This window comes from Jaculus jaculus, chromosome 2, assembly GCF_020740685.1.
Source record: "Jaculus jaculus isolate mJacJac1 chromosome 2, mJacJac1.mat.Y.cur, whole genome shotgun sequence".
Lineage (NCBI taxonomy): Eukaryota > Metazoa > Chordata > Mammalia > Rodentia > Dipodidae > Jaculus > Jaculus jaculus.
Genome location: NC_059103.1, coordinates 198,099,134 through 198,119,352, shown reverse-complemented (window position 1 = coordinate 198,119,352; position 20,219 = coordinate 198,099,134). Strand labels below are relative to the sequence as shown.

At 42.1% G+C, this 20,219-nt stretch overlaps 1 protein-coding gene across 10 annotated transcripts in view; it reads right to left on the bottom strand.

The window, feature by feature from the left end:
* Ptk2 (protein tyrosine kinase 2) overlaps positions 1-20,219 on the bottom strand; it is a 296,868-nt gene that overhangs the window by 218,714 nt on the left and 57,935 nt on the right. For 8 of the 10 annotated variants that reach the window (XM_045143862.1, XM_045143858.1, XM_045143860.1 and 5 more), the window contains exon 3: positions 3,690-3,892. The exons of 1 other annotated variant lie outside the window; for it this stretch is intronic. The gene's annotated coding sequence lies outside the window, so the exon portion shown is untranslated. Of the gene's footprint in view, positions 1-3,689; positions 3,893-9,164; positions 9,184-20,219 lie in introns of those variants that run through there. One more of the 10 variants, XM_045143859.1, reaches the window with a different exon arrangement.

The following is a 20,219-nucleotide window of genomic DNA, read 5'->3' as shown; positions in this document are numbered from 1 at the left end:
TGGAGCAGCATGTAAGTTATTAGGCTCCTGCCCCTTGTTCTTTTAGCACACGTAATACAAACTAATGCTCCAAGTTCTAGCTTTCCTAACATGCTGGTGGTTCAGTTAGTGTCAAAATCCCACAAACTAAACCAAATTCAAGTACTTCCTTTACTGTACAAATGGCTGAGGCTTTGTCTGTGGATCCAGTGACTTCTGAAAACAAGATGTGGACAAAGAGAGAAATGCTTGTTAAGTAGCACCCAGTTGCCTGCAGTCCCAGTGTCACCCCTAATGATGAATGCACTTGTCTTCACACTCCACTCTCAACCCCCAGCTGCTGCCACAATTCCACAGCCTCTTCTGAAAGGGGCTTCTCCTCTCCTAGAAATAGATCACTCCTCAGTGTGAACTCTGACCCTAAACAAGGGTAGAAGAAAGGGGATCCAGAAAAGCAATGCAAGCAGGCCAGAACAGAAGAAAGCCACAGACAGACATGAGAACCCAAAGTAAGCAAGCATCCGCAGCTCTACCACTTCTGAGGACACAGGAGTGTGGAGGCCTGCTGCTATCCTGGAAGAAGCAAGCACAGCCAGCCAAGGCTAACACCTGCCTCAGTGCATGAGCATAGCTTACAGTTTAATCTGAGCCATCACCAAAAGCTGCACAAGTGACCTGCACCACACGTAAGCATTCTCGAACTGATGGGTCTCAGATCAAACACCACTGCAAGCAGCTTATACTGGTCACATACAATTTTCTGCACACAGAATCCTTACGGTGCCTAAGTGTTCCTTCTCTCTTCTAAGCCAGAGCAGTACTACTGTGTTACCTTCAACAAGAGAACACTAAAACCGGACTCCTGCTATGAGGAAGAGCCCACACATTCAATCATGAAGACAGGATCTTTGTAGCACTCACCACAAACATTTTTAACCCAAAATGAAAGCTATTACAGATCCAGAGCAGAAAGGAGAGTTGTACCAGCCAGTGATGTGGGGGCAAAGCTAAGGCACTGGCAGTGGAGAAGAGAACAGACAGAAGGTGATGAGTAGAAAGGGGAGGGGCCTGGCTTGTGACTTTAACCCAAGGATGGGCTTTTTCTGGGCCTTCTTGCTAACATAATTTATTCACTATGCAACTATTCTTACCTCCTAATATGCAAGATCTGAAGGTGTTAAAAGGCCAGGCAGGATAATAGTATGAATTTCTACAGTGGACCAAAGAGAAGTATGACTGAGAGCTTGCCTAGTGCTCACAGGTACTAAGGCAGTGAGTAGATAGCAACTGGTGACTACATCAGACCCTGGAGAGGTGGCAATGCCAGCAATAAAAAGGAACCCTGAACCAGGCGTGGTGGTGCATGCCTTTAATCCCAGCACTCGGGAGTCATAGGTAAGAGGATCACCCTGAGTCCAAGGCCACCCTGAGACTATATAGTGAATTCCAGGTCAGCCTGAACTACAGTGAGACGCTACCTTGGAAAAAAAAAGGGGGGGAGGGGCGGAGGGGGGGACCCTGTACGTCTGCTGAAGCTAGTTAAATATATGGTAATTGCCTTTGACCCATGGCAGAATCCCAGAGGAAAGGAAGGTTGAGAGGAGTCAAGCAATCTGCATGAGTACTAGCTAGCTTAGTGATAAAATTACTCTTGCTTTCTCCTTGCTAAGTATTAAAAACGTATTATGCTTTTACATTCTTAATCCAGTGATTTCCTAAAAATAGGAACAGACCACATTTAAAGGAATGTTAAAGCAGGGTATGGTAGCACATGCCTTTAATCCCAGCACTCAGGAGGCTGAGATAGGAAGGACTGCTGTATGTTCAAGGCCAGGCTGAGACTATATAGTGAATTCCAGGTCAGCCTGGGGTAGAGCAAGACCCTACCTCAAAAAAAAAAAAAAAAAAAAAAAAAAAAGGTACATAAGGTAGATTAAATGAAACATATAAATGTTCAATGTTCTCTAAGTTATGAAATTTTTTCTTATAAGGGCCAGTATTCACTAGAAAGTTCTGTGATAGTCAAATTAAACTTTTAGTATCAGAATAAGTAAAAACAACTCTGGGCCAGGCGTTGTGGTGCAGACCTTTAATCCAGCACTCGGGAGGCAAAGGTAGGAGGATTGCCGAGAGTTCGAGGCTACCCTGAGACTACATAGTGAATTCTGGGTCAGCCTGAGCTACAGTGAGACCCTACCTCAAAAACAACAAACAAAAAAAAAAAAAGAGCAACTCTAATATGTCCTACTGAACCAGTAACATCACTCAATTAAAACTGACAAAGAGATATTCCTATTGCTGAGACCCAAATCCTTGATTCATGTCACTCTTATCCGTTTCTTACCTCAAAGCAAAGTCCTTATTCCATGTGGAATGGCCTAAGTTATCCTAGCCATATCCTTTCCCCTGTCAAGTCTAGTTCCAATGTCACCTACTCAATGGGGACTGTTTTGGCCACTACATATAAAACTGCACAGCCCTTCTACTCACCTGTTGCATTTTGTCCTCAGGTGACTGACTTATACACTGTTACTATCTAGCTGTCCCCACTACAATGTCCCCACTATAATGCAAGCTCTGTGATAGGAGGGAACTGTGTCTACTGTATGCACAACATCCAAGTCTTTACTGCTGAAGGCCACTTCCCCCATTGCCATTAGCATAGGGAATTTGTTTTCTTTCCCAGGTTATGGCCAAAGAGAAGTATATCCAGTAACATATTGTCTTTATCCTAAACACTGCATCACCTCCAGGTTCAAAACTGGGCAGAGGTCGGGCGTGGTGGTGCACGCCTTTAATCCCAGCACTCCAGAGGTAGGAGGGTTGCCATGAGTTCGAGGCCACCCAGAGACTCCATAATGAATTCCAAGTCAGCCTGGGCTAGAGTGAGACCCTACCTCGAAAAATCAAAAAAAAAAAAAAAAAAAAAAAAAAAAAACTGGGCAGAGGCTTGATAAACACTTATAGAATGAGTAAAGAAATTAAACATTAAGAAAATCTTGTGTCTTTAAGAATGTAAGAATGGAAAAGAAAAAAAAAAAACATAGAGCCTAGGAAAACCATGGACTACCACAGCCTCTCCTACTGGAATGTGTGATGCCAAAATACATGCTGTGAAACTAGCTAAAATCATTAGGTTCATTAATACGCCTGTGAGCAAGAAAAGCAAGCTGAAAAGGGAACCTCATGCCCTCCAAATGCTGTGTACACTTCTGTCCAACTAAGCCTCAAAGGAAAGGTCACTGGGAATAACTAATAACAAACATGTCATAAATGTCGACCAAAGAAATTCCTAAAAGTTACAGACTAGTTTGCATATTTTTCATATAGCTGCCATAGTTTCCCCTTAGCTCCTTCGTTGGAACAGTGACAGACTGGTAAATCCTCTTATATCAGCAGGTTGGAGGGATAGAAAAGAAAAACAGCACTTCTATTACATAGCTAATCATCTAATTTTACCACCTTTTCTAAGTTTGCATTAAATACAGTATTTTATGATATGGTACTCTAGTCAGCAACTGGTAATTATAATAAACACTAACTTCCTAATATTGGGTATCCCATGCTAAACTTACTTCAATTAAAATTACTTGGCTATTTCAAAGGTCATTGTGTCTCACTGCTTTTTCTTATGAAGATTCATCATCTATCAACCATTATGACTTCATAAAGCCAACAGAAGTACTCATGGTAATAAAGGATATAATCACCTTCTGAGAGCAGACAGATCTGAGATTTGTCTCAATAGGTCTCCCAGGACAACAGACTCCTGATGGTGAAGGTATGAGTACTGTTCAGTCTCCCTGCCAGTTTTGTAACATCACCTGCACCTTACTTCACACTGCAGGAACTCAAGGGAGGTGGAGGAAGGCACTGGACTTGTGACTGCAAGATGAAAAGGAGCCCCAGATACCTATGAGACAAAGAAAAAATAATTTTAGCAGCAGTGGCACCTCCATGCCTGTATCTGTAAAATAGAGACAATGACCATCCCTCACCCAGTATTGGCCATGTGACAACCCCACAGGAGCCCAGAGCTGACACCAAGGTAACTTGCTGATATCAACTTGCTCCAAGGGCTTTTTAAATGTCCACTCACCTGGCTGTCATTAACATACCATCATTCTCATTTCACAGATGAAGAAACTGAGAGGTGGGGAAAGTACAATTACACTGCTTTAAGAGCAAAGTGGAAACCAAACCCACAAAGTCTGGCTCCATAGTCAGTTCTTTCACAATTTTCAAGCAGTGCTTTTGGGCTGGATTCTCAATTGATACCTTCAGCTACACAGACGATGTTACAAACTCCTGGTAACACAATAATGATTGGGGACACCCAGCATCAGAGCCAAGGTACACCAAACTCACAGACAGCAGGCACAACAGTGAAGACGCCATGTAGTATCACACACTTGCAGAAGCTGCAAATGTCCCAAAGATAAGCCAGGAAATGGGCCTCATTTGGCCCTTGAAGGACAAAGGAAGGGAGAGAAGAAGCACAGTGATACAAAACAGCTAAGCTGCTGTATCCCTGTAACACCCTGAGGTTCATGGGACACCCCTCCTGTATCAGCGCTCCTCCTAGAACAAGTCTTATGGAAGCTACCACAGCTGGAACTTAAAACAGCATGCCATCAGAATCACCAGAAAATAAGTAAAATATAACCACTCACTTAAACAAGACTGAAATATATAAAGTAAGTAGGAAAATGCAACTCTTGGGCTGGAGAGATGGCTTAGTGGTTAAAGCTTGCCTGCAAAGCCTAAGGAGATATGTTCGATCTCTCTTCAGATCCCATGTAAGCCAGATGTATTAAGATGAGGCAAGCATAAGGTTGCATATGGCCACTAGGTGGCACAAGCATCTGGAGTTCGATTGCAGTGGCTGAGGCCCTGGCACACTAATTTTTTTTTCTCTCTCTCTCTAAAATAAGTAATAACAACAATAATAAATTTTTTTTTTTTTTTTTTTTTGGTTTTTCGAGGTAGGGTCTCACTCTGGTCCAGGCTGACCTGGAATTAACTCTGTAGTCTCAGGGTGGCCTTGAACTCACGGCGATCCTCCTACTTCTGCCTCCCGAGTGCTGGGATTAAAGGCGTGCGCCACCACGCCCGGCAAATAATAAATTTTAAAAAAAGAAAATGGAGCTAGAGAAATGGCTTAGCAGTTAAGGTGTTTGCCTGTGAAGCCAAAAGACCCAGGTTCAGTTCCCCAGGACACACTTAAGCCAGATGCAGAAGGGGCAAATACATCTAAAGTTTGCAGTGGTTGGAGGCCCTGGCGTGCTCATTCATTCTCTCTCTCTATCTCTCTCTCTGATGGCAAATAACTAAATTTAATTTTTTTAATTCCTTAATATAAAGAAAAAAACATGAAAAACTAAAATGAAGATTCCCCCTCTGTGGTCATGTGTGCTGAAAGACAGACAAAACAAAGTTCATTTAAAAAGGAAGACAAGCAGGCAGGCAGGCAAAGGAAGGGAGGAAGGGAGGGAGGCAGGAAAGGAGGGAGAAAATGCAACTCTTCCCAAGAAAATCTTATGTAACACTTCTATCTAGAGGTGTTTCCAGCAGCAGGGGGCCCTAGTGTGCCCATTCTCACATCTCTCCCCTTTTCTCTCAAATAAATATATTTTTTTTATTTTGGAATCTTACCTGGGGATACTTGTGCTTTCAATAGTCAAGTGGCTAAAGCAGGAAGCTTGAGAGTTGAAAGACAGCCAGAGCTACATAACAGTAAGACACGACCTCAAAAAAATAAAATAATGCTGGTATTTTTTTTCAATTTTAATTTTTTTTTTCTTTTCACAATTTTTATTAACATTTTCCATGATTATAAAAAAATATCCCATGGTAATACCCTTCCCCCCCACACTTTCCCCTTTGAAATTCCATTCTCCATCATATTACCTCCCCATTACAATCATTCTACTTACATATATACAATACCAACCTATTAAGTACCCTCCTCCCTTCCTTTCTCTTCCCTTTATATCTCCTTTTGAACTTACTGGCCTCTGCTACTAAGTATTTTCCTTCTCACACAGAAGCCCAATCATCTGTAGCTAGGATCCACATATGAGGGAGAACATGCGGCACTTGGCTTTCTGGGCCTGAGTTACCTCAACTTAGTATAATCCTTGCCAGATCCATCCATTTTCCTGCAGATTTCATAACTTCATTTTTCTTTACCGCTGAGTAGAACTCCACTGTATAAATGTGACACATCTTCATTATCCACTCATCAGTTGAGGGACATCTAGGCTGGTTCCATTTCCCAGCTATTACAAATTCAGCAGCAATAAACATGGTTGAGCACATACTTCTAAGGAAATGAGATGAGTCCTTAGGATATATGCCTAGGAGTGCTATAGCTGGGTCATATTGTAGATCAATCTTTAGCTGTTTAGGAACCTCCACACTGATTTCCACAATGGCTGACCAGATTGCATTCCCACCAGCGTGTAGAAGGGTTCCTCTTTTTCCACATCCCCACCAACATTTATGATCATTTGTTTTCATGATGGTAGCCAATCTGACAGGAGTGAGATGGAATCTCAATGTAGTTTTAATCTGCATTTCCCTGATGACTAGTGACGTAGAACATTTTTTAGATGCTTATATGCCATTCGTATTTCTTCCTTTGAGAATGCTCTATTTAGCTCCATAGCCCATTTTTTGATTGGCTTGTTTGATTCCTTATTATTTAACTTTTTGAGTTTTTTGTAGTATATCCTAGATATTAATCCTCTATCAGATATATAGCTGGCGAAGATTTTTTCCCATTCTGTAGGTTGCCTCTTTGCTTTTTTCACTGTGTCCATTGCAGTGCAAAATCTTTGCAATTTCATGAGGTCCCAGTGATTAATCTGTGGTTTTATTGCCTGAGCAATTGGGGTTGTATTCAGAAAGTCATTTCCAAGACCAATATGTTGAAGGGTTCCCCTACTTTTACCTCTAACGGTTTCAGAGTTTCAGGTCTGATGTTAAGGTCTTTAATCCATTTGGACTTAATTCTTGTGCATGGCGAGAGAGAAGAATCTATTTTCATTCTTCTACAGATATATATCCAGTTTTCCCAACACCATTTGCTGAAGAGGCTGTCTCTTCTCCAATGAGTGCTTTTGGCATTTTTATCGAATATCAGGTGGCTATAGCTACCTGGACTTACATCTGGGTCCTCTATTCTGTTCCACTGATCTACATGTCTGTTTTTGTGCCAGTACCACGCTGTTTTTGTTACTATGGCTCTGTAGTATAGGTTAAAATCAGGTATGGTGATACCACCAGCCTTATTTTTGTTGCTCAGTATTATTTTAGATATTTGAGGTTTTTTGTGATTCCAAATGAATTTTTGGATTGTTTTTTCTATTTCCATGAAGAATGCCTTTGGAATTTTGATAGGGATTATATTAAATGTGTGGATTGCTTTAGGTAAGACTGCCCTTTTCACAATATTGATTCTTCCAATCCAGGAACAAGGGATGTTTCTCCACTTTCTAGTGTCTTCTTCAATTTCTCACTTGAGTGTTTTAATGTTCTCATTGTAGAGATTGTAGATGGCCTACCAGTTAAGACACCTGCCTGTGAAGCCTAAGGACCCAGGTTCAATTCCGTAGAACCCTCATTAGACAGATGCACAAGGTGTCACATACAACTAGAGTTCATTGGCAGTGGCTGAGGCTCTGGTATGCCCATTCTCTCTCTGTGTGGCTACCTCTTCCTCTCTTTCTGTCTCTCTCAAATAGATAAATAAAATATTTAAAATTAAAGAAAAATAAAAATTAAAGAAAAATAAAATTTCTCACTCACTTCTAAATTTAAAACACACTGCACTGAGCTGTTATTCAGCCTGATTTCTGAGTTTCTTTTTTTTTTTTTAATGACCCCTTGCCTATTATGAGCAACATAAATGGGTCAAGCTTAGTCCTAGCCCCCCACCCCAGGACACACACACACACTTACCTATCATCTCCACACTGCACTTTTCCCCACTAGCCCCATGCCCAAGGCCTAACACCTTGAAGTTATGTGTAACAGAAATATTCCTAACTGGTGCATGTTAAACAGAACAAGAGAGACACTAAACACCACCTTTATTAAAGACCAAAGCCTCAATAACTAAACATGTCAATGTCTGATCTACTTAAGTGAAACAATTACAACTCATATTTTAATTTTTAAAATTTATTTATATGTGTGTATGCATGCATGCATGCATGAATGCACATGAACATGTGCACATGCCAAGGTCTCTTGATCCTGCAAATGAATGCCCAGCCAGCTTTATATGGGTGCTGGAGAATTGAACCAGTCCTGTCAAGCTTTGCAAGCAAGTGGTTATAGCCACTGAGCCATCTCTCCAGATCTTACAAATGTTAGACATTAAACAACCTGCAAAGGACTGCTAACAAATTCTGTTCCTGATGACATCTATGTGTGTCCCTTGTGCTCCAACTGGTACCATACACACATCCACCTCTACTCTACCCAACAACACCGGCTACTGCAGCATCTCAGATTCACCAGCCACACTGAGGTTCAGCAAGGCCCAACAAATGAGAGCAGGGTCTAAAATGTCTGCCTTACACAAGTATCTTCACACCCTCATGCCACCATCTCTTTCTAACAAGGACCTCATCATGACTGTCATGAAAAAATAGATTTCTCAAAGACAGATGAAACACCTAGCTATAAAATAGCATTTCTCTAGAAAAATGAATGACACTCAAAAGTCCCCTGCTGGAAGGTAGCGGGGAAGAAGGAGCTAACACTGCAGAGCTTGAACATAAAAGTCCCCTGCTGGAAGGCAGTGGGGAAGAAGGGGCTAACACTGCAGAGCTTGAACATAAAAGTCCCCTGCTGGAAGGCAGCGGGGAAGAAGGAGCTAACTACAAAGCTTGAACATAAAAGTCCCCTGCTGGAAGGCAGTGGGGAAGAAGGAGCTAACACTGCAGAGCTTGAACATAAAAGTCACCTGCTGGAAGGCAGCGGGGAAGAAGGAGCTAACACTGCAAAGCTTGAACATAAAAGTCCCCTGCTGGAAGGCAGTGGGGAAGAAGGGGCTAACACTGCAAAGCTTGAACATAAAAGTCCCCTGCTGGAAGGCAGTGGGGAAGAAGGAGCTAACACTGCAGAGCTTGAAGAACCTTCTAAAGCTACTTGTACTTTTGGGATTCACTTACCAGCTCCAAGAACATGGCTGGGAATCTGGGCTCACATCCATAGAAAATTTCTGCCAGAGGACCAGATTTTGTCCAAAAAATGGTTCTGTCAAGCTAAATTTCAAAAGCAAATGTAGCAAATTTATTACCAATATTACTCTGCAGCAAAAATGAATGAAACATTAATATATGCAACACCTGAGCCTCACACATTGCCGTGCTGAGTCTAGGCAGCAGGCTCCTTTTCAGTGTCCATCTGCACCGTGACAAAGACCAGAGGTCTCCTCGGACTGGGGCTAAGAGAAATGGATAGTGACTGCCACTGGGACAGAGTCTCTTTGGAATTAATGGAAGTCCCAAAGGTGATGGTGGTACCTTTATAGCTTTAAAAGGTGACTCGTGTGGCATATAAACTGTGCTAGATACAAGGCTGGGGTGTAGGTCAGTGCTAGAATGCTTGCTTGGCATGCACATATCACAGATTTAATCCACAGCACCATCAAAAACAAAACCACTAAATGCAGGCTCAGGGGCTGGAGAGTGGTTAAGGCTCCTGTCTGTAAAGCCCAAGGACCCATGTTCAACTCTCCATATACCATATAAGCCAGACGCACAAGGGCAAGGCAAGCACAAGGTCACACGTGCCCACTAGGTGGTGCAAGCATCTGGAGTTCGAGTGCAGTGGCTGAGGCCATGGCACACCAATTCTCTCAGAAGGATCAATATGTAGTTGGTGACGGAGGACATACCGAACACATGTGAAAGACTCTGTATTTGATACCCAGCACTGGGAGGGAAAAAAAGGAGGGGGGGTTAAATCCTGAAAGTCAAGTCTTTAAAGAGGCAGTGATGGAGATTTTCAGGATTAAAATACCAGACAGAATGAAGAAAAGTTAACAAATAGCAATGAAATAGAGCTAACAAACAAAAATACCAGTATAAAAATAAAAGTCCGGGGCTGGAGAGATGGCTTAGCAGTTAAGTGCTTGCCTGTGAAGCCTAAGGAACCCGGTTTGAGGCTCAATTCCCCAGGACCCACGTTAGCCAGATGCACAAGGGGGCACATGCATCTGGAGTTAGTTTGCAGTGGCTGGAGGCCCTGGTGCGCCCATTCTCTCTCAATTTCTCTCTCCTTCTTTCTCTGCCTGTCACTCTCAAATAAAAAAAAAATTAAAAATAAATAAATAAATAAATAAATAAATATATTTTAAAAAGTCAGGGCTGAAGAGATGGCTTTGAGTTAAGCCTTCACTTCCCTGCAAAGCCTAAGGACTCAGATTCGATTCCCTAGTACCCATGTAAGTCAGATGCACAGGATGGCACATGCATCTTGAGTTCACTTGCAGTGGCTGTAAGCCCTGGTGCACCCATTCTTTCTATCTGCCTTTTCCTCTAATAAATAAATAAATAAAATAAGAAAATATTTAGGACAATAAAAGTCATCATTTAGTATATGGAAACCATTGTAGAAACAAACAAGAAAAACAAATAATTACAAAAAATTCTAAAGAAACTGTGAGCAGAACAGAGCTTGGTAGCACACACCTATAATCCCAGTATTCGGGAGCCTGAGGTAGGAGGATGGCAGTGAATTAGGGCTACAAGGCAAATTCCAGGAGAGACTGAACTACAGTGAGACCCTGCCTCAAAGAAACAAAAAAAAGGCTGGGTAGGTGGTTCAGTGGTTAAAGGCACCTGCTTGCAAAGCCTGCTGGCCTGGATTTGATCCCTCAGCACTGACACAAAGCCAGATGCAAAAAGTGGCACAAGCATCTAGCATTCATTTACAGGAGCAAGAGGCCCTGGCATGCCCATGCACACATGTGTAAGTAACTTTTTTTTCTTTTTTAGTCTTCGAGGTAGGGTCTCATTCTAGCCCTAGCTTATGAAGACTAAGGCCTGCCTGTGCCCAAACGCCTCCCATGCCTCCCATCTCACTTTACACAAAGGCCTTAGACCACACCAACAGTTCTATGGGGAATCACCCATAGCAAAAAACAGTTCTCTACCTAGCTGAGTTTAAATACCAGCATTTATCATGTGTATATTTTGTCAACTCTCTGGTACATTGCTAGTGAAATTTTGAGACCATCTGTTACAGACTTATTCCTATTCTGCAATGTAAAGATCACTTCTAAAAACAGCTCTCCTTCTCTTCCTTCCTCCCTCCCTCTTTCACCCCCCAACTTTTTCTTTTCTTTTGGCTTTTGATAATGACTTATATTGCCACCTTCAACTCAAATACTGACAGATAACAGATCTTCCTTAGGCAAATTTTTTTACCTTTTTTTAGCAAAAGTAATTATTACTTCCAAAGTCATACTACTGAATTTTTCCCAGTATTTTAAAGAAGCTACTTACATGTCTGAAAAGCTATGTTTCAGAGTTAAGACAACTTTGATCAAATGCAGTTTCCTAGCACAGAGTGTGACCTACAAGCCTTACCTCCTAAAGCACTCTCTTAATAAAGGCAGACCTACTCACACACATGGGATTTCTTTTCCTAAGAGTGGGGACAAAAAAGCAGGCACATCAGTGACACCGAGTAAAATGTGGCCACTGCCATGTAGGCCTACCCTAGCAGCACTGCTGTTTAGTGATAGCATCCCACTTCAGAGAGCCAGATCCTTCATGTGCCAACGTGGGGTCACCACAGTACAACTCTCCACATCAATGCGAGCCCTATAGGACTAGACAGGAGGAGGGGATGGGACAGGGGAAGGAAATGTTGACACCTTTGAACCCAGATTCCAAGCACAGTGAAACAGACTCAAACACTTGAATTACAAATTACATGAAATAGTATTTTCTTAATTTAGCTAGTATGAAGTGAGCCTTTGGCATTTCCAACCCCAAATTTCTTGATTATTCTTCATGGGGCTCGAGAGATGGCTGTGCCGTTAAGGCACTAGCCTGCAATGCCTAACATCCCAGGTTCAATTCCCCAGTACCCATATAAAGCCAGAAGCACAAAGTGGTGCACTCATTTTCTCTCCCTCTCATCCTCTCCCTTTTTCTCTCTCCTCCCAATAAATAAAATATTTTTAAAAATTCTTCAACCTAGGTGCCATTAACTAGCAACATCCTCAAGTATCTGAAAGCTATCCTAACAATTGACCTTCCATTTGTTCAGAATTATCTAGGGAACACTTAACACTTATCAAGTGCCATTCTAGGTATGCTGAATACCTCAAGCTGTGTGCAAAGGTAGAGAGGTACACACACAGGCCATACAGAACACAGGACCAGCTCTGCAAGAGTAACAGGGAGAAGCACTCAGTGCAGTGATGTCATGCATCCTGATGCATGCATACACATATCATGATGCAGCTACCTTCTTATTGATGAGGTAAGGCACCTGACCAAAAGTGGCTAATTGGAGGAAAGCTTTTATGTTGGCTTAGTCTCAAGGGCTAGAGAGATGGCTTAGCAGTTAAGGTGTTTGTCTGCAAAGCCAAAGGACTCCAGTTCGATTCCCCATGGCCCACATAAGCCAGATGCACAAGGGAGCACATGTGTCTGGAGTTCATTTGCAGTGGCTAGAGGCCCTGATGTACCCATTCTTTCCCTGTTATAAATAAATAAATAAAATATATCTTAAAAAAAGAAAAACCAAAAATAAATAAATAAATAAATAAAGGAGCCTGAGGAGATGGTTAATAGTTAAAGACACTTGATTGCAGAGACTTCTGGCCTGAGTTCAAATCCTCAGCCACCCACATAAAGCTTTCATTACAATGGCAAGAAACCCTGGCATGCATACATGTACATGTGCACACAACCACAAGATAAATAATTTCTTTTTAAAGGTAGGGTCTCACTCTAGCCCAGGCTGACCTGAATCCCACTCTGTAGTCCCAGCCTGGCCTTGGGCTCACAGCAGTCCTCCTACCCCTGCTTCCTGAGTGCTGGGATTAAAGGTGTGTACCACCATGCCTAGCCTTAAGTAATTTTTTTTTTAATTTCTCAATTAAAGGGCTAGAGTCTCAGTGGTTAAAAGGTTCTTGCTTGCAAAGCCTGATGATCCAAATTCAACTCTCCAGGACCCACATAAGCCAGATGCACAAAGTGGTTCACGTATTTGGAGTTGATTTGTACTGGCAGGAGGTCTGGGTGCCCATTCATTCTCACTGTTGTTTTTGTTTTATGCCAGGTTTTTTGTTTGCTTGTTTTTTTATTTTTTTTAAAGCAATTCCTTCCATAAATACCTACAGAAATTGGGCAAAATCCTATTTAAAAAAAAAAAAAACACCTCTTTGAAGGCACTGGAAAGTAGCCCAAGGCAGGCCAGACCTTCAGAACTTCTTGAGACTTGCACAGCATGTGGTGCAAGACTGTACTCTCTTGCCTGGGTATGTCACTAAGCCTCATTCTAGGTAGCAGGATGCAGCCACAACATCTGATAGTATTGGTATTATGTTCAGAAGAGCAGCTGATGCACATTTAGAGAGAAATGGTGGGAACACAAAGGCATCTAGCCTAAATTGAAATGCCAACCTTTGGCCAACTATAAAACGACATTGTAAAGAAAAAGAAAAAGACATTACAATGATTAATATTATATAATGATTAATCATTAATGACTGTCAACTTGACTGGATTTAGAATCATCATGGAAATGCATTTTTGTCTATGAATATGTCTACAGAAAGGCAACTGAAAAGATCCATCCTTATTATGGATGGCACCATCCCTTGGACTGAAGTACCAGACTAAATAGAGAGGAGAAAGAATTGGAGATGGTGGCATTGGAGAGATGGCAGACCAGTCACTTGCTTGTAAAACCTAACAGCCAGACTTTGATTCCCCAGTACCCACATAAAGCCAGAGTGTCTGGAGTTGGTCTACAATGGAAAGGAATCCCTGGCATGCCCATATTCATTCATGTATTCATTTTCTCTCCCTCCCACCCTCCCTCTCTCCCTCCCCCCTTTCTCCCTCTCTCTCCTTCCCTCCCCCTCTCCCCCCCCCCTTGCAAATAAATAATGAAAAAAGTAAAGAAAGACTGTTGGAGAGCTGAGCACCAAACATTTATCTCTCTGCTTTCTGACTGAAGGAGTCACATGACCAACCACCTCACAATCCTGGTGCCACCCACCTTCCCTGCCATGAAGAACTATACCCTCCAACTATGAGTCAAAACAATCAAGTTTTTCCTTACATTGTATTTCTTGAGTATTTTGTCACAGCAAAAATTAAAAGTAACTAATACACATACTTCAGGAAGCCAAGACAAACTCTGGAGGAGGAACATGTGACCACTTCAGGTCAGGGACTCCTGGTACATTTTATGGGTCCACTGCTCCTTGTTCAGTGTTTCCAAAATCAGGCCTAGCTCTGGTGACAAAAGCTTTATTGGCATGAGATTTGTAAAAGAAATCTGGAAGGGGAGATAGGAAGATGGCTCCGTGGGTAAAGCTCTGGCCATACAAGTATGGTTACGAGTTCAGATTCCAAACATGTCTATCTAGGCAAGGTGGTTTATACCCATACACCCAGTCCTGAGGAAGCGGAGACCAAGTATCCCTAAGATTCACTTGCTAGTTAGTATAGCCAGACTTGTGAACACCAGGTTCAGTTGAGACCCTGTCCCAAAGAATCAGGTGGAGCACAACAGAGGAAGACACCCAACATCAACCTCTGGCCTACACACACACACACACACACACACACACACACACACACAAAGCAATCTAGCATAGGTATCCTGGAAAAAGGGGAACCTCAAGGTAAGCTAACTCACTTATCTGAGAATAAATGTCACTCATCCCTCAACCATCAAAACATCAAAGCATAAAGGAACATGTAGGACTAACTACTTAAGAGCCCACAAACCTGGACAGACCCAACCTCAAGTGGACATGAAAAGGTATTGCTTGAGTCCAGAGCACTGTGTAGAGAGGAGCACATGTGTAGAGAGGAACTAGCACATTTGTAGGAAAATGGTGATGACTGGTGCCACCCTGTGGCAAAAGAGCAGGCCTAGAACTCAAACTGAGCCTCTAGTCCTACTAAAGGGAATCACAGCTATTTCAGTGGGATGGGAATCTGCAAGAAATAAACAGAACAGGTTCCAGGCCAAACAGGAAGGGAACATTTAGAAAAAACTCATGATATGTCAGAGCACACAGAAATGATCTGAGGGGACTTCCAAAGGTCAAGTCACAGAAAATGACAAATGACAAGAACAAGAGAGAAACTGAATCTATGTGGGTGCCATTCTGACTACGGACAGAACAATGAGTTAGCAAGGGAAACACATACATAAGCTTGTGACTAAGAAGGAATGGGAGGGTTACACAAAAAAAAATAAATCACACTTCAGGGCTGACTTAGTGTTTAAGGCACTTGCCTACAAAGCCTAAGGGCCCAGGTTCAATTCCTAGCACACACGTAAGCAAGATGCACATGGTGGCGCATGCATCTGAAGTTTGTTTGCAGCAGCTAGAGGCCCTGGTACGCCCATTCTCTCCCTCTCCCCAATTCTCTCTGCCTCCCTCCCTCCTCCTTTCTCTCTCTCTCAAAAAAAAAAAAAATTATATAGATATATATATATACACACACACACACATACATATACATATATGTACTGGGGCTGGAGAGATGCTTAGTAGTTAAGGCACTTGCATGCAAAGCCTAAGGACCCATGTTTGACTCTCCAGATCCCACATAAGCCCAACACATAAAGGTGTGGCAAGCACAAGGTCACATATGCCCTGTAAGTGGCTCAAGCATCTGAAGTTCCATTGCAGTGGTTGAGATCCTGGCATGCCAATTCTCTCTTTCTCAAATAAATATGTATTTTTAAAAAAATAAAATCATACTTCAGCTGGGTTTGGAGACAAGTCTATAATCCCAGCACCTGAGAAGGCTGAGGTAAAGGCCTCATGAGTTCAAGGTCAGCCTCCTGCTCCTGCTGCTATGCCTTCCCCATTACAGAATGTATCCAATCACAACTAAGTCAGAATCCTTTCCTTCTTTACTAGTCACAGTAAAGTTAACTCACGTTCAGTGAAACTGTGACACCCAAAATCTAGGTGGAATAGAAGCAGTTTGCACAGCTATCCTACACTGTGCAGCTACAGGCAATGACAACTGCAGTATGACTGCCACCTGACTGAAGCATTGCAATGTCATCAACTCTAAGCACATTAGCACTTCAGTCTAATGTCAATGCAGAGATCCTTAGGAGAAAATACCATGTTAGAACAAGGCCATACAAAATGCAAAAAAGATTATCCTGTAATCCCTCTTGAGTTTCCAAGAGATTGACTATGTGACCACCACATTAACACACCCTGGTAAAACTATGTAGACAGAGACAGCAGGCAAGCCATGAGTACAGAGGAGCAGGGCCACTAAGGAAACAGAACTAGCCCCAGGAACCTAAGTTTAGTGCATCTCATTACCTCACTGACTATTCTCACCTCAAGTACAGGACTTCCTAGATCATAAAATGATCAAGTTCACCATTTAATTCTTTGGATTGTTCTTTTTGTTTATATTTCATTAATTTCTGCCTTAATCTTTATTATTTCTTCCCGTCTACTGATTTTTGGTTTGCCTTGTTCTTCTTTTTCCAAGTCTTTAAGGCGAAGCATTAGATCGTTTACTTGCGACCTTTCTAATTTCATAATATAGGCACTTAAGGCTATAAATTTACCTCTTAGAACTGCCTTCATTGTGTCCCAGAGATTTTGGTATGTTGTATTCTCATTATCATTTGACTCTATAAATTTTATGATTTCCTTTTTGAATTCTTCTTTGACCCATTCATCATTTAGTAGTGTATTGTTTAGCTTCCATGATTTTGTGTATGCTCTATAGCCTTTCTTGCTACTGATTTGTAGTTTAATTCCATTGTGGTCAGATAGAATGCAAGGAATTATTTCAATTTTCCTGAATTTTTTAAGATTTGCTTTGTGTCCTAATATATGGTCTATTTTAGAGAATGTTCCATGTGCTGCTGAAAAGAATGTATATTCTGCAGCCTTTGGATGAAATGTCCTGTATATATCTGTTAGGTCCATTCCTTCTATGACCTCATTTAGTCCAGATGCCTCTCTGTTTATTCTTTCCCTGGATGACCTGTCAGTTGATGAGAGTGGGGTGTTAAAGTCACCCACCACCACTGTGTTTGGTGTTATCTGTGACCTTAGTTCTAGTAGTGTTTGTTTGACGAATTTGGGAGCCCCCATGTTAGGTGCATATATGTTTAGGATTGTAATGTCCTCCTGTTGGAGTGTGCCCTTAATCAATATAAAGTGACCTTCCTTATCTTTCTTGACTAACGTCGGACTAAAGTCTACCCTGTCTGATATTAGGATAGCAACCCCTGCTTGTTTTCTAGGCCCATTTGCTTGAAACACCATCTTCAAACCTTTCACCCTAAGATAATGTCTATCCTTTGTAGAAAGGTGAGTTTCTTGGAGACAACAAATTGTAGGATCCTGCTTTTTAACCCAGTCTGCAAATGTATGTCTTTTCGTTGGGGCATTGAGGCCGTTGATATTAAGAGATATTATTGAAAGGTATGTATTTATGTTTGCCATTTTTGTGTGTGTGTGTGTGTTTCTGGTTCTACCTGCGCTCTCTTCTGTTAACTAGTATTTGAGTATTGCTTGTTTTTTCTAGGTTCCTTATATGTGTGCTTTTCCTTTTGTTCAGCATGGAGGATTCTATCAAGTATTTTCTGTAGAGCTGGTTTTGTCTTCAAATACTCCTTTAACCTGCTTTTGTCATGGAATGTCTTTATTTCTCCATCTATTTGAATGGATAACATTGCAGGATAAAGTAACCTTGGTTGACAGTTGTTATCTTTCAGAACTTGGGATATATCACTCCAAGCCCTTCTGGCTTTAAAAGTTTGTGTTGAATAATCTGCTGTAATCCTGATGGGCTTGCTTTTGTAGGTAACTTGATTTTTCTCTCTAACTGCTTTCAATATTTTTTCTTTGGTGTGTGTGTTTGGAAGTTTGATTATAATATGGCGAGGAGAGGTTCTTTCTGGGTTTTGTCTGGCTGGGGTTCTAAAGGCTTCCTGTATCTGCATTGGCACCTCTTTCCCAATTTGGGGAAAATTTTCCTCTATGATTTTGTTGAAGACGCCTACTATGCCTCTGGAGTGGAGTTCTTCTCCTTCTACTATGCACTGAATTCTTATATTGGATCTTTTCATAGTGTCCCGAATATCTTGAAATTCCCACTCATACTTTTCTATAAGTTTGTCTTTCTCTTTGTTGGACTGCATTAGGTCTGCCACCTGGTCTTCTAGCTTAGATATTCTGTCCTCTCCCTCATCCATCCTACTGGTGAGATTTTCTACAGAGTTTTTTATTTCATTAACTGTGTTCTTCATTGCTAGTAATTCTGACTGGTTTTTCTTTATTATTTCTATTTCCTTATTTATGTCTTGTATTGCCTTCTTTATTTCATTAAATTGGTGTCCTGCATCTTCTTTGATTCCTTTGATTTCCTCTTTGATTTCCACTTTGATTGTTTTGATGTGTCCTTTGACCTCTTTGAACATATTTATAATCATTCTTTTAAACTCTTTCTCAGGCATTTCCTCTAACTCTTTCTCACTGGAGGACATTTCTGATGCATTAATACTTTTAGGTGGATTTATATCGTCTTGCTTTTTAGTTATATGTGTTATAATGTATATATTTTTGCATCTTGGATTAAGTTAATGCTTGGATTTTCTAGCTAGCTGTGTATTCTTAGCTGTATCAATTGATTTGATGTAATATATTTTCAGGGTAGGACCTTAAGGTGTTAGGTGTGGCTCTTAAGACTCTCAGAGTATCTACAAAGATGTTCTTAGGGGTTGAGTTTCCCTGCTATAGGAGTATTCAAGCAGGCTGAGTGGAATAAAATACAGGTAGATTCTAAAATTTAACTAAACACTGTACACATTCAATCAAAAACAGCCCCGAGTATGTATGCAAGAGTAGTTATTATAACGACCAGATCCTCTATCAACAAAGAGGTTAAGATTTCTGGTCTATTGAGGGATCCAAGTCAGCTTGCAACCAAGTGAGACCCTTCCCTGGTGCAATCCCAGTTACCTTGGGTGATTTTGGTCTCAGTCAAGTTGCTGCCTGGGTCGTCGGGCTGCTGTTCTGATTTCTGGAGCTGGGCACTTGCTTTTCCTACGGGGCAAACTGAGCCGCTGCTGCTGCCTCTGCTGCTGCCTCTGCTGCTGCTGGAGCCACCACTGCTGCTGAAGCTGCTGCTGCTGTGTGCACTGCCGCTGCTCCCCCGAAGCTGCTGCTGCCGAGTCTGCCGCTGCTGCCACTCCTGGGTCTGCTGCTGGGGCTTCTGTTACCGGTGCTGGAGCCGCTGATGTTGCTGCCGAACTCTGCTCCTGCTTGGGTCCCGTTGTCAGCCCAAGTTGGCGTGGCCGGGTCCCGGGCCGCTGCTCTGTTCGCTGGAACTGGGTTCAGGCGGTGGGGGAGGGGAGGGAGCCGCGGCTGGTCTGAATCTCTCGCTGTTCTACGTGTTCTTCTACCTCGCGGTCTGCTCCTCCGTTGCTCGCTGCCGCTCTCCCCTCACGTTTCCCAAGTTGCGGAGAGCGCGGTGTGAGGGAAGCTCCGGCACCTGGCTTTTCCTGCGGCTCGAGCCAAGTCTGGCGGCTTTCTGGTACGCCGCGGCCGCGGAGCCGCTTTTCCCTCCTGTGCAGGCTCTGGATGCTCTGGAACTCTTCTACTTCTCCGCTGCAGCTTCAATTTCCTATACACCTCACTTTTTAGTAAAAGTGTGTATTTTGCTGAGGTTTTTTTTGGTCTTTTTTCCCCCTAGGCTGCTTTGGCGTGGTACCTACGCAGCCATCTTAACCAGAAGTCAAGTTCACCATTTAAAATAACAGACACATTTCCAAAAGTCAAAGGAAGAACTGATTCTTAAAAATCAGACCATAACCACACACTTTCAACTGCAATTCCTCTCCCACCCACTACAGTGAGCCTTTCTTTAATTTTTTGTTTGTTTGTTTGTTTGTTTGTTTGAGGTAGGATCTCACTCTAAGCCCAAGCTGTCCAGGAACTCTCTCTATAGTTCCAGGCTGGCCTTTAA